The sequence below is a fragment of the Nicotiana attenuata genome, unplaced genomic scaffold, assembly GCF_001879085.1.
Source record: "Nicotiana attenuata strain UT unplaced genomic scaffold, NIATTr2, whole genome shotgun sequence".
NCBI lineage: Eukaryota > Viridiplantae > Streptophyta > Magnoliopsida > Solanales > Solanaceae > Nicotiana > Nicotiana attenuata.
Window position 1 is genome coordinate 249,111 of NW_017671495.1, and position 12,857 is coordinate 261,967.

The window sequence follows — 12,857 nt, forward strand, 5'->3', positions numbered from 1 at the left end:
TTCTTGGAAGATATTCCATTTTGTCCCAAACCTTTGGCACCTATATGTATACATTGTGATAGTCAAGCGGCAATAGGTAGGGCAGGGAGCGTTATGTATAACAAAAAATATCGTCATATCCGACAGAGACACAATACCGTTAGACAACTACTCTCTAGTGGTGTTATCACAAGTGACTATGTAAAGTCAAGAGATAACGTGTCGGATCCACTTACAAAAGGCCTATCTAGAGAGGCAGTTGAAAGATCATCAAAGGGAATGGGGTTAAAGGCCTAGGACAAGTCATCATGGCGGTAACTCTACCTAGCAGACTGGAGATCCCAAGAGCTAGGTTCAAAGAGATCAAATAAAGTTATGAATGACGGTTCAACATTGTCAACTAACTCAACCCATTCTCGTGATGAAGACAATGTCCAAAATTAGGTAAAGCATTAAGGTTTTTTTTCATGAGTCAATAAAGCTTAAAGCTTTTTAATGATTTGCTAAGTCTGGCAGGATATGACCAGATAGTGTGTCTTTAGGATTACACGTTTAGGAATCACTTATGTGAGTGTGAAGTGTAAGCCGCTTCAAGGAGAATGAAAGTAAAGGCCCATTCTCTAAGCACTCATGAAACCAGGCGGTGTTCATGGCTGAAACGAACACAACCGTGAGAACCATAGATGGTTAAGGATTGATTGTGTGACTTATGTTGTCTAGGTATACAACAAAGCTCAACGGTTCAAAGATATCAAATCTACCGATTGACCGAGTATATCCGATATAAGTTCACTACGGAAAGTTCAAAGGGAAACCTACTTATCCAGATGCAATCAATTCTTGCTTGTAAAACACACACACGTCCGTGCATTCCTTTAAGTTTATAGCCATTCCCCATTCATGGGGGGGATTGTTGGATTTTGTTGTTTAATAACAAAAGAAGTGTGAGTGGAAAATGGTGGGAAAAGAAATGGAGGGAAGTGAAATTTTGAATGAGTTCATTTCACTTATGCACTTTGTCCCTCATTGGTAGAAGGAAAGAAAATCTTTGTGTATATAAAGAGAAGCTCATCTTTTAGCTCTTAAAGAGCTAAGAAGAAGGCAAGCCTCGTGCCGTCGCCATCGTCGCTCGCTCGGCTCGGCTTCGGCTTCGGCTTCGGCTTCGGCTTCGGATTCGGATTCGGATTCGGATTCGGATTTGGATTTGTCAAAGATTGATTGATTAATCTTTTTGGACAAAAATTTTTTAAAATATTTAATTAATTAATTAAATTAATTAAAGAAAATTCAATCCGAAATAACCCGCGACCCAGTCCGGTCCGGCCCGTTTTTCTTTCCCGGATTATTTTAAATCCGCTTTATATTTCCCGCAATATTTTGAACAGCCATGGCTGTTCTGAAACAGTGTCACACCTGTTCTAACAGCTATGGCTGTTCTGAAAGGTTGCAAACCTCTTCAGAAACAGCACCAAGTTGGCTATAAATATTCCTTCAAATCCCAGAATATTTACTTACGAAATTTTCTGATTATCTTCTTCTTCTTCTTTTGCACTAAAATTCCAGTGTGTTTTGCTGCCATCGAGTGGTTCGCTGTTCATCGGCGTTTTTGGTACCAATACTCCGGTGAGTTAAATCGTTCTATCCTGGGAGGATATATTCCAAACCCTCGGGTACTTGAGGGGAATAATTTCCTTAAGGACACACTGTGTATTCAGTGGGCTCGATTTGTTCCTACAACGTTTCAAAAATTATTTTTGAAGTTCGAATACTGTTTTCAGAATTTGTTTCTACTAACTTTATGTTTCTATTTTTCAGAAAGATTACTGTTTTATTTATTTACAGCAATACAGATTGATAACAACCCGCTAACAAATTGAACGAAAAACTTGTGCTGAAATTTTCTCAAAAATATCAACTCAAATTAGTTTCTTGTAATTGTATTTTCTCCATCACCCTTTATATAGTATCACCTATAAATCCTTTTCCTATTTTATATAGTATCACCGATAAACCCTTTTCCTATTTGGTTGAGGTAATGATTTACTTAGGGTAAAAGTTTATTCCAAAATAAACTTCATGAAATTTCTTATGGAGATTTCGTTACTGCCGAACTTTATGGACTTTCCATAAAATCCAATACCAAATTGGATTATAAAAGTCTTATTACTATTTAATTACAAACAAAAAAAATCCCATTCTTAATGGGTTTAAATAGCCGACTCGTCCAATTATGGACTTTAACGTAATGTCCTTATGGACTTTCAGTTAATCCAATTTTAAAGACAAGTCTTTATGAATATTTTATATAACATATTTTATATAAAAATAAGTGTTAATATATATATATATATATATATATATATAAAACCAAGAGATATAATTAATTTTCTATTCAAAATAGAAAACTTCAATTTTTTCACAATATTAATTATATCCTCAGTGCTAGAAAAGAATATAATAATATTTCATTTGGACTAATAACTAAATTTGTTTGACTAATTAATTTTTTTAATTTAATTACCAAACAATAAAATAATTAATCCTCTAGCAACACTCCTTAACGAACGGATAGAATGAAGTATACAATTTACTCTTAAGAACCAGTAGAAGAATAATGTAGTAATTTCTTCTGTCCTTATAGCTCTGGGTCACCCTAGGATATGGTTCAACTGTCAAATCCTAATAGGCGACCAACTATGTGTTCATGTCAAATATAATCGACCATTGAATGACCTAAGAAACTCTTTTCTTCTTTCATTCAATTGCCCTGGCCAAGGTCTTAGTTTGGTCGTGTATAATGCATGACAACATGGAGTTTAAACCCATTACCAAGAGTTGACAGATTCTATCTTGATCAATCACTAATTCTACAAGTATTTAATCGTACCCAATATCCTTTCAACTGTCGCCCTAGGGCCATAGGTTTCTAATATCAAAGCACAATAAATAACTTGTCAATTACTATGACGATCTCAGGTCAAAGGAAATTTTTACATCACATTCTTCAAGAGAATATCCTATTGACAGTTTATGATAATTCTAACCATTAGGAATTATCCAATGAGTCGGTTCAATGATCATATCTCTATATGCATCATCTATCTATGTGATTTAGTTAATGAGATCAACTAATCTTTATAGCTCTGGGTCACCCTAGGATATGGTTCAACTGTCAAATCCTAATAGGCGACCAACTATGTGTTCATGTCAAATATAATTGACCATTGAATGACCTAAGAAACTCTTTTCTTGTTTCATTCAATTGCCCTGGCCAAGGTCTTAGTTTGGTCGTTTATAATGCATGACAACATGGAGTTTAAACTCATTACCAAGAGTTAACAGATTCCATCTTGATCAATCACTAATTCTACAAGTATTTAATCGTACCCAATATCCTTTCAACTGTCGCCCCATAGGTGTCTAATATCAAAGCACAATAAATAACTTGTCAATTACTATGACGATCTTAGGTCAAAGGAAATTTTTACATCACATTCTTCAAGAGAATATCCTATTGATAGTTTATGGTAATTCTAACCATTAGGAATTATCCAAGAGTTGGTTCAATGATCATATCTCTATATGCATCATCTATCTATGTGATTTAGTTAATGAGATCAACTAATCTTTATCCCATAAAGACGATCACATAAATATCAATATAACCGAATTACTAATGTCCAAATTAATATTCCTACGATTAAGAACAAATTTAGATTAAACTATAAGAAACTTCACTCTCATTATCATGATCTCCATCACAATGTCAACTCTCAAAATTTAATCAAGGACCTTATTATATTAATCAAGCAACTAATAACAACGATAAAAGAATATCAAATGCCATATATATTTTTATATCAAATACTTCACAAAAATACGTTCAAATCATCAAATGTGAGACTGGATCTAGGGCATATTTATATCCCTAACAATCTCCCACTTGCACTAGAGCCAATCGCTCTTGTACTTCATTCTCAATTTCCACTTGTGCTTGTCAAACTCCTTTGCGCCAAGAGCTTTAATGAATGGGTCTACAGCATTTTCCTTTTCATCAACCTTTTGAATCTCGACGTCTCCACGTTCAATGATCTCTCTTATCAAGTGATACCTTCGCAGAATGTGTTTGGATTTTTGGTGTGATCTTGGTTCTTTTGCTTGAGCAATGGCTCCAGTGCTGTCATACAACAATGGAATTGCACCTTTTATTAAAGGAACCACACCAAGTTCAGTTAGGAACTTTTTCATCCATACAGCTTCCTTAGCAACTTCACTAGTTGCTATATACTCTGCTTAAGTCACTGAATCAGCTACTGTAGCTTGTTTGGAACTTTTCCAACTCAAAATCTCCATAGATGAGGAATTGGTCTTTCGTCCTTCTTAAGTAATTAAGAATGGTCTGCACCACCTTCTAATGTTCCTCACCGGGGTTTGCCTGATATCAGCTAGTCACTCTAAGTGCATAAGCCACATCAGGACGTGTACATGTCATGGTATACATGATAGCGCCCACTGCACTAGCGTATGGGAACCTACTCATGCGTTCTCTCTCTTCAGGTGTTTTAGGACAATCTTCCCTACTGAGAGTAATTCCAGTGCCTATCTGTAGATAGCCTCTTTTGGAATTATCCATGTTATACCTTTTCAAAATGGTATCAATGTACAAAGACTGGAAAAGTCCAAGCAGTTTCCTCGATCTATCTCTATAGATCTTTATTCCTAATATATAAGCTGCTTCTCCCAAGTCTTTCATGGAAAACTGTTCAGATAGCCAAATCTTGGTACTTTGCAATGCCGGTATGTCATTCCCTATGAGCAATATATCATCAACATACAATACTACGAATATAGTTGTGCTCCCACTAACCTTTTTGTACACACAAGGTTCTTCTTTGCATCTAACAAAATTGTACTTTTCAATTGTCTTGTTAAAGAGAATATTCTAACTTTGAGAAGTTTGCTTTAGTCCACAAATGGATCTTTGTAGCTTGTAAATTTTATTATGATCAGAAGAAGATTTGAAACCTTCAGGTTGTGTCATGTACACATCCTCTTCTAGCTCACCATTAAGGAAAGCTGTTTTCATATCCATTTGCCATATTTCATTATCATAGTATGCTGCTATAGCAAGAAAAATCCAAATTAATTTGAGCATTGCTACGAGAGAGAAAGTCTCTTCATAGTCGACTCCTTCTTTCTGACGATATCCCTTGGCAACAAGACGGGCTTTGTAGGTCTCCACATTTCCGTCTGCTCCAATCTTTTTCTTAAAAACCCATTTACAACCTATAGGTTTTATATCCTTTGAAGATTCAACTAAAGTCCATACTTTATTTTCCTTCATTGATTCCATTTAGGATTCCATGGCCTTTTGCCATTTCTCATAATAGAACTTTGTATAGCCTCTTCATAGGTCCTAGGGTCATCATCATTATGATCAACCTCATTTGATGCATCATCTTGTACCATTAGATTTAATCTAGTTGATACATGATGTTCTCGTGTAGACCTTCTAAGAGGTGTAGACATGTAATTTTTGACCTTCCCCGAGATTTTATACATTTTAGTTTAAATATTTAGTTTAGGTCTAATATCGTATTTTAACTAGTTTTGACCCTTTTACTTTATTTTATCACAAAATGAAAAATTACAAAAATATTTTCTCTTATTTAGCTAATTGATATTTTATTTAGTTACTTTTAGTTTATTTACCTTTCATAAAATTAAAAATAAACAAAAATAGTTTCACTTTTAGTATTTAGTTTTATCTTAACTAAGAGTGATTTTTATATTTTATAAATACATTATAATTTTTAGAATAATATTTGGGATTTTAGCTAAAAGAGTTTGAACAACCCCAAAACTAGTCTCATTTTTTAATTTTATTAAGCAATTTTGGACCAACCCAATTACCCCTAGCCCCAAATAACCTTAGCCCAAATAACCTTAGCCCATTACCCCATCTTTAACTTTTCCATAACCCTACAGACCTGAGGCGGAAAAAAAAGACAACGGGAGACACCCTTGAACAGGCGTGGATCTTCTTCTTCAACACTCATCTCCAAGACCTCTCCTCCCTCACCACTGCAACTCGCCGGAGAAGAACCAGCCAAAGCCCTCATCTCCTTCACCCTACACTACCTCCCACACCCCTCACTAGAACAACCAACCAGCGACCCCTCATCTCCTTCACCTCTCAATCACCAAACCAACAGTTGCCGCTAGACGCCACCCAGCTCGCCGGAAAATGAGCTGCAATAGTCGTCACTCCTCTCCAAAACTTCATAGCCACCAAACTCCAAAATAAACTTAGTTCAAACAATACTACCTAAAAATGCCATAGAACACCAAATCCAGCTGGGTCGTCAAATCTAGGATTTATAAATTACCCTCAAACACACGCACAGTAATAGAAAAACAGAGTAGGAAACGGGAAACTGAGGTTCGAGATTCTGTTGGAGAACCAGTCCGAAGATCCGTGCGGTGGTTCCGTCGAGGTCCGAGCTTTGGTCCGATAAAGTTTCTGTTCGGATTTCTTGTACGTCGGCTCTGGTTGGTCATTTAATGAGAGGTTCCGTTTCCCTCTTCTTAATTTCTGCTGCTTTTGTTTCCATGACAAATTTTGTCAATTTATGAATGTTTTAAGTTGAAATGATGTTCTTGTTGCATACTGATTTATTTGGATCTGTTGTTTGGATGCTAATATTCTAGTTTTTTTTTATTTTCTCTGTTGCAGTTCGTGATTCAATCCTTTGGATTTGAACAAGTATAACTTGTTTTGGAACACTGGATGAGTGTGGGATTTAGGCTTAAATAAAGCCAAATGAATGTGAGAACCCATTTCAGTTTCTGTTGTTGATTTTAGCTAATTTTTGTTGTAGTTTGAAGATTCTATACAAAGTACCAGCACCCATATCACACTGTTCAGGCAAAGAGAATAATTAAAAAAAATAGCCATTAATCTGCTTTAGTTTTGTTCTTTTCAACGGTATGAAGAAATTTAATGAAATATGACTGCGTCTGTGTGAGCTGAGCCCAAAAGATTAATCTTTTGAATTGATACAAAAGATTTATATAATCTAAAGGCAGATTTAGGATATAAACTTTATGGGTTTAGCTTCGTAGGAAATGCTTTAGGTGCGGTTTAACCTATCATCGTGATTGTGTACACGTTCGCGTGACATAATTATGATTCTAAAAATAAATCGAGGTATGCGTTCGCGCAACTTCGGCTAAACTTTCTTAATATTAATAAAGTGTGATTAATTTTGGACACGTACGCATGACATGATTTTTGACGCGCCAAACGAAATGAGTACACGTACACGTGACTCACTTTAAGATAACTACATAATTATGAATAATCAAGCAATTAAAAGCGGTAACAGGTAAATGTACATAGGTTCCAAAACGAGTAATTAAACAATTTAACTAAGCTAGGTATGATTAAAGAGACCATGCTAAAACCATGGAACCCGGAAATGCCTAACACCTTCTCCCGGGTTAACAGAATTCCTTACCTGGATTTCTGTGTTTCGCGGACTGTAAAATAGAGTCAAACTTCCTCGATTTGGGATTTAAAATAAATCGGTGACTTGGGACACCATAAATTATTCCAAGTGGCGACTCTGAATAAAATAAATAATCCCATTTCGATTATTGTCACTTTAATTGGAAAAACTCCCTTATATTCCCTTCGGGAAAAAGGAGGTGTGACAGCTCTGGCGACTCTGCTGGGGACAAGAACCCAGAATCTCTGATTCAGGGTTCAAGAATTCGAGCTTGTTAATGTGATTTTTACTTGGCTTTATTGTTTGTTGATATTACTGTATTTTGTGGATCTAATGTGCTAATTGTTGTTTATTTACCGCTTTGATATTATTTGAACTGTATTAAAATATCTTTTTATGCCTCCCTTCTGAGTCTTCTAAAAATATGGTGCACACGTACGCGTGGCCCACTTTTTTTGTTAGAAGTCATACCAAATAGAACGAGGCTTGGGTAAGCAACAAGGCCGGGTAGACTTTCGTGCTCCCGGTACGTTGCCCCCACCTCGGGTCGAGCTGTCCGCTCGGGTAAGCCAGGTCTAGAACACAACCCCAGGTTTAAAAATAGAATGACATAACCTCATGCTGAATAGTAGGAACGTTGTTTGCATCATGTGCATTTGACTTTGGGGACTAAACACAGGGGTTGGGTCCATCTAGGACAGGTGCCCCAAAAATAAAAGACCATCCTGATGCATCTTATGTGCTACATGTTCCATTCTTCAAATGTAAAAAGGGTCATTTGGCGGACCAATGATGGTTGAGGGTAAATGAGAGAGAATAGAGGATGAAGTGTGAAATAAAGCAAGTAGGGCCCAGTTATGTTTTTCTTTCATATTTTTGTAAGAAAAAGACAAAAAAAATGAAAAATCCAAAAAGATTTTGCACTTTCCCATTATTTTTCAAAAAAAAAAGACAAAAATATGTTTTCTCCAAATCAGTGGTTTTTTTTAATTCTTGCCCGTATCCAATCTTCCCGAACTACGCATACCTGATTCTCGTCTTTCAGTGCATGATATGTAGGCAGCCCACAGAGGGTCCGGTCTTCCTAGTGAGTCTTAGGTTTTTGGCTTCGCGGGGTCTTAGCCAAATCTTGCATGTCTAGCCACTTTTGGCCACATCGTCCATTCTTGCAAAAATGGGGTCATTTGCGCAAAAGTGGTTCAATGACCCATGTCTTAGAATATTGAGTCCACAACCAGGTGTCATATTACTTTAAGGTTCGTCCTTTTTTATGTTTGCATCTTTAGCCACTTCTGGCCACATCGGCCATTCTTGCAAAATGGGTCGTTTTTTCAAATTAATTTTGGGCCATGATTATTGGGAGTTTGAATTTACATAAGCTTTAGTGAGGTATTTCCATGTCTATGAGGTCACCTTTGATGAGTTTGCGCTAATAAGCCACGTAGGTTAATTTTAGGAAAATAGCCACAATCATATCTTGCATGTGTCCAATAGGGAGTGTTATTGTCTCACATAGTATTCTAAGTCTTTGGCTCTATTTGGTCTTATTTTTCTCATACAGGTGTGGATCTACCTACCATAGCTTGAGCATGATAGACGCCCCAGGACCATCCAGTCAGGATCACTGCATTTAGGAGCTGCTTACGGAGATTTTTTTATGTTTTGAGTCTGTTTTTTTAATGTTGTCTTGTACTTTATAGTCGTGTCCAGTTGTACTGATTCTTTTAGTTGGTGTCAGAGTTTGTCGCAGTATAGTTGAGTTTGTCGAGTATCTCATTATCATACTTCCTATGATATATTTGAAAACCAAAATTTATAAATGAAAATCCAAAAGATTTTATTTTTAGTCTATTACATTTCCAGAACTACGCTTGATCTGATTCATGAGGGACATGATACGTAGGAAACCTACAGGGTTTGATCGATTCATCATTAAAAAAACAAAAAAAAAGAGAAAAAGAAAGAAAAAAAAATGAAGTTGTGGGACGTGAGAAATGAGAGAAAAGAAAAGAGCGATAATCAGAAAGAAAAGAGGGGGATGAAAAACCAAGCGGTGCTAGAAAGGAAATTGAAGAAGGAAACGGGGCAAGAAGAGTGAAATTGGGATGTTGCCATATGACCTTCGTACCCTCGAAGTCATTTTAGAACTGATAACTGTGACTAGGTGCATTGCACATAATGTGAGATTATCTTATGTTAAATGCCCATACGCTAACATGATGACTTCTTTTGGTTCCTCTTTGTTATCTTCATTATAGTAGAAGGGTGGTTGGTTTGTGGTTCTTAAACTGGTAACTCTTTCCTCCAAATAAAGTCGAAAGGCAATGGCAGACAACAACAAAATTGAGTTGGTTGATACTGGTGCCCGAAAGCAATTGGTTGAACATGACACTGGGTTGGTTGAAGAGATAAGGATGTTAAGACAACGCATGGCGGACATGTATCAGGCTTGGATGACTGGGAAGGCACCAGCCCCGCCACCACCTAGCTTCCTAGATGCTGCTCTTACCCAATCTCCGGTCATAGTGCCAGATGATCACCCATACTCTCCAGATTCTCCCGCTTATCACAGCTTTCCCAACCACCCTAGTAGCTCCACCACTCTTCCTCCAACTACCTTTCCCAAAAATTGCCCTCCTGTCATATCCACTATCCCCATGATCACAACTTCTCAACAATCTTTCCTTCATAAATCCAACAATAAACACCCACTCAAAACTCATGATGCCCGATATTACCCCTCAGAGGTTGCCCACAAGGTCCCTGACTCATACAATCATAACTTTCGGAATGAGCCTCAGGTTGAAAATAAAAAGTCCACAGGAAAAGAAGGGTGAAATGAGATATCCAGGAAGCTGAAAGGTATAGAACAGTCCTTATAGAGCATGCAAGGGAAGAGAAATCAGATTAACATGTCTTACAATGACTTGTGTATGTTCCCTGATGTTCATCTGTCTGCGGGGTTTAAAATGCCAAAGTTTAACTTAGATGACGGGCGTGGAGATCCAGTAGCCCATATGAGGGGTTATTGCAGTGACATGAGAAGTGTTGGCGGGAAAGATGAGTTATTGATGGCGTATTCCAGTGAGAGTTTGAGTGGGGCAACCTTGGAATTGTATACTCGTCAAGATGTCAATAAGTGGCATGCATGGGATGACATGGCTCAAGATTTTGTTCGACACTTTCAGTACAATCTAGATATTATCCCAGACCGCTCCTCCCTATCTAAGATGGAAAAGAAACCGGAGGAAAGTTTTAAGGAGTTTGGGCTCAGATGCAGGGAACAAGCTGCTCGGGTCAGTCCCCCGATTGGTGAATGTAACGACCCGGCCAGTCGTTTTAAGAATTAACGCCCCGTTTCCCTATTAACTGCATTCCCCGTGTTTGTTTCTGCTATTGTGAGTTGTCGGGAGGATTCGTTTTGTGTTTCGGAGTGTTTTGGGACACTTAGTCCCTAAATGAGAGTTTTAGCCTTAGAATTTGGACCGTAGTCGGAGAAGTGTAAGGACGGCCTCGGAATGGAATTCCGTTGGTTCCGTTAGCTCCGTTGGGTGATTTCGAGCTTAGGGGCGTGTTCGGATTGTGTTTTGAAGGTCCGTAGCTTAATTAGGCTCGATAGTGAGATTTTGATATCGGGGTCGGAATGGAATTCCGGAAGTTGGAGTAGGTCCGTCGTGTCATTGGGACGTGTGTGCAAAATTTCAGATAATTCGGACGAGGTTTGATAGACTTTTTGATCAAAAGCGGAAATTCAAAGTTTTGGAAATCCTTAGGCTTGAATCCGAGGGTGATTGAGTGTTCCGAGGATTGGTACAAGTTTGAATAGTGGTATATGACTTGTTCGTATTTTTGGTTGAGGTCCCGGGGGCCTTGGGATGATTTCGGAAGGTTGACGGAAGAAAATTATAAGGTTTGGAAGCAGCTTCAGGTGTTGAAGATCTGTCATAACCGCACCTGCGGTTTGGGGACCACAGGTGCGTGATCACAGAAGCGATGGAAGAGCCGCAGATGTGACCAGGCGCTTGGAGACCAGAATACGCAAGTGCGAGGGGTTGAAGGCACCTGCGAGACCGCAGGTCTGGTAAAAGAAGCGCAGGTGCAGCCCATTGCAATTAATGAAATACGCAGATGCGCACCTGCGATCGCAGGTGCGGGTCCGCAAGTGCGATGAAATGGCCGCAGGTGCGGAAACCCTGGGCCAGAATGTCACGACCCAAAATCCACTAAGGGTCGTGATGGCGCCGGACACCATTGTCAGGCAAGCCAACACCAATTTACTTGTAATTTCTTTTTTTAACAAACTTAATATTAAATAATCCCTTAATCATCCCAGAACCCGGTGTCACAAGTGCATGAGCAATCACTAAGAAATCAAATAAAGTACAATAACTATCCGGAATACAAATTGGATAGAAAGTAATTACAATACACTGAAAGAGACTATACTGGCTGCGGGTCGCCTCGAGGAATGCAGCTCACCTAGTCTCCGTATCATCCATGCTGCTACGCCCACTAGGCCACTAGAGATACATGTGCCTGTGCAACAAAAATGCACATCAAGTGTAGCATGAGTACGAAGACAACATGTACTCAGTAAGTATCCCGTTTAATCTCGAAGAAGTAGAGACGAGAGGTCGACTTCGACACTTACTAGTGGTCCAATAATAATATGCCAATAATATAATAAATCAAAGATTTTATAAACATGGTTGCAACTCAATAGAATAAAGCAAATAAATAATTCTTTCTTTTATAGGAAATTTCCAGATTCCTTTTGATCATTTATACATTTATCTCAGGCCAGGGAGAACGAATATCAACATTCATAAATCTCAAGGCAAACATTACAAGCATGCGCAAATCATGCCCAGGTCGTACGACCCGATCCAACAGTATTTAAATTGTGCACTGCCAAAGGGTCGAATGGCGCGAACCATAGATGCATCTATTACCCCGCGCGCGAATCATACATGCGATGCGGTCAAATATAAATAAGCAATCACCCTGCTCGCGAATCATACATGCGGCGCTGGTACACATAGAAACACACATTTTAACAGTCAATCAAGACTATTATTCAAGGAGGTGTAAATTTCTCTTCTACAAGTCAAGAAATGAAGTTTAACTCTTTTAGAAAGTCATTTGCCACTTCGATATGATTTAAGCAATTTAAACTAACAATAAGGTTACAAGTATTACAAGTAAAGCATGCTTTTGGGTCCTAGACTACCCGGACATAAGCATAATAGTAGCTACGCATGGACTCTCGTCACCTCGTGCGTACGTAGCCCCCGCAAATAGCAGCACATATCTAATTAATTCACCTATGGGGACAATTCCCTCTTACAAGGTTAGAAAGGAGACTCA

The 12,857-nt window shown here is 38.2% G+C and overlaps 1 long non-coding RNA gene across 1 annotated transcript; it reads left to right on the plus strand.

Moving 5' to 3' along the window:
• The first annotated feature begins 5,986 nt into the window (after window positions 1-5,986).
• On the plus strand, window positions 5,987-9,253 carry LOC109208625. The gene is made up of 3 exons (XR_002065222.1): window positions 5,987-6,550; window positions 6,716-6,808; window positions 9,052-9,253. It is a non-coding gene; the product is annotated as an uncharacterized LOC109208625 (long non-coding RNA).
• Window positions 9,254-12,857: the final 3,604 nt, after the last annotated feature.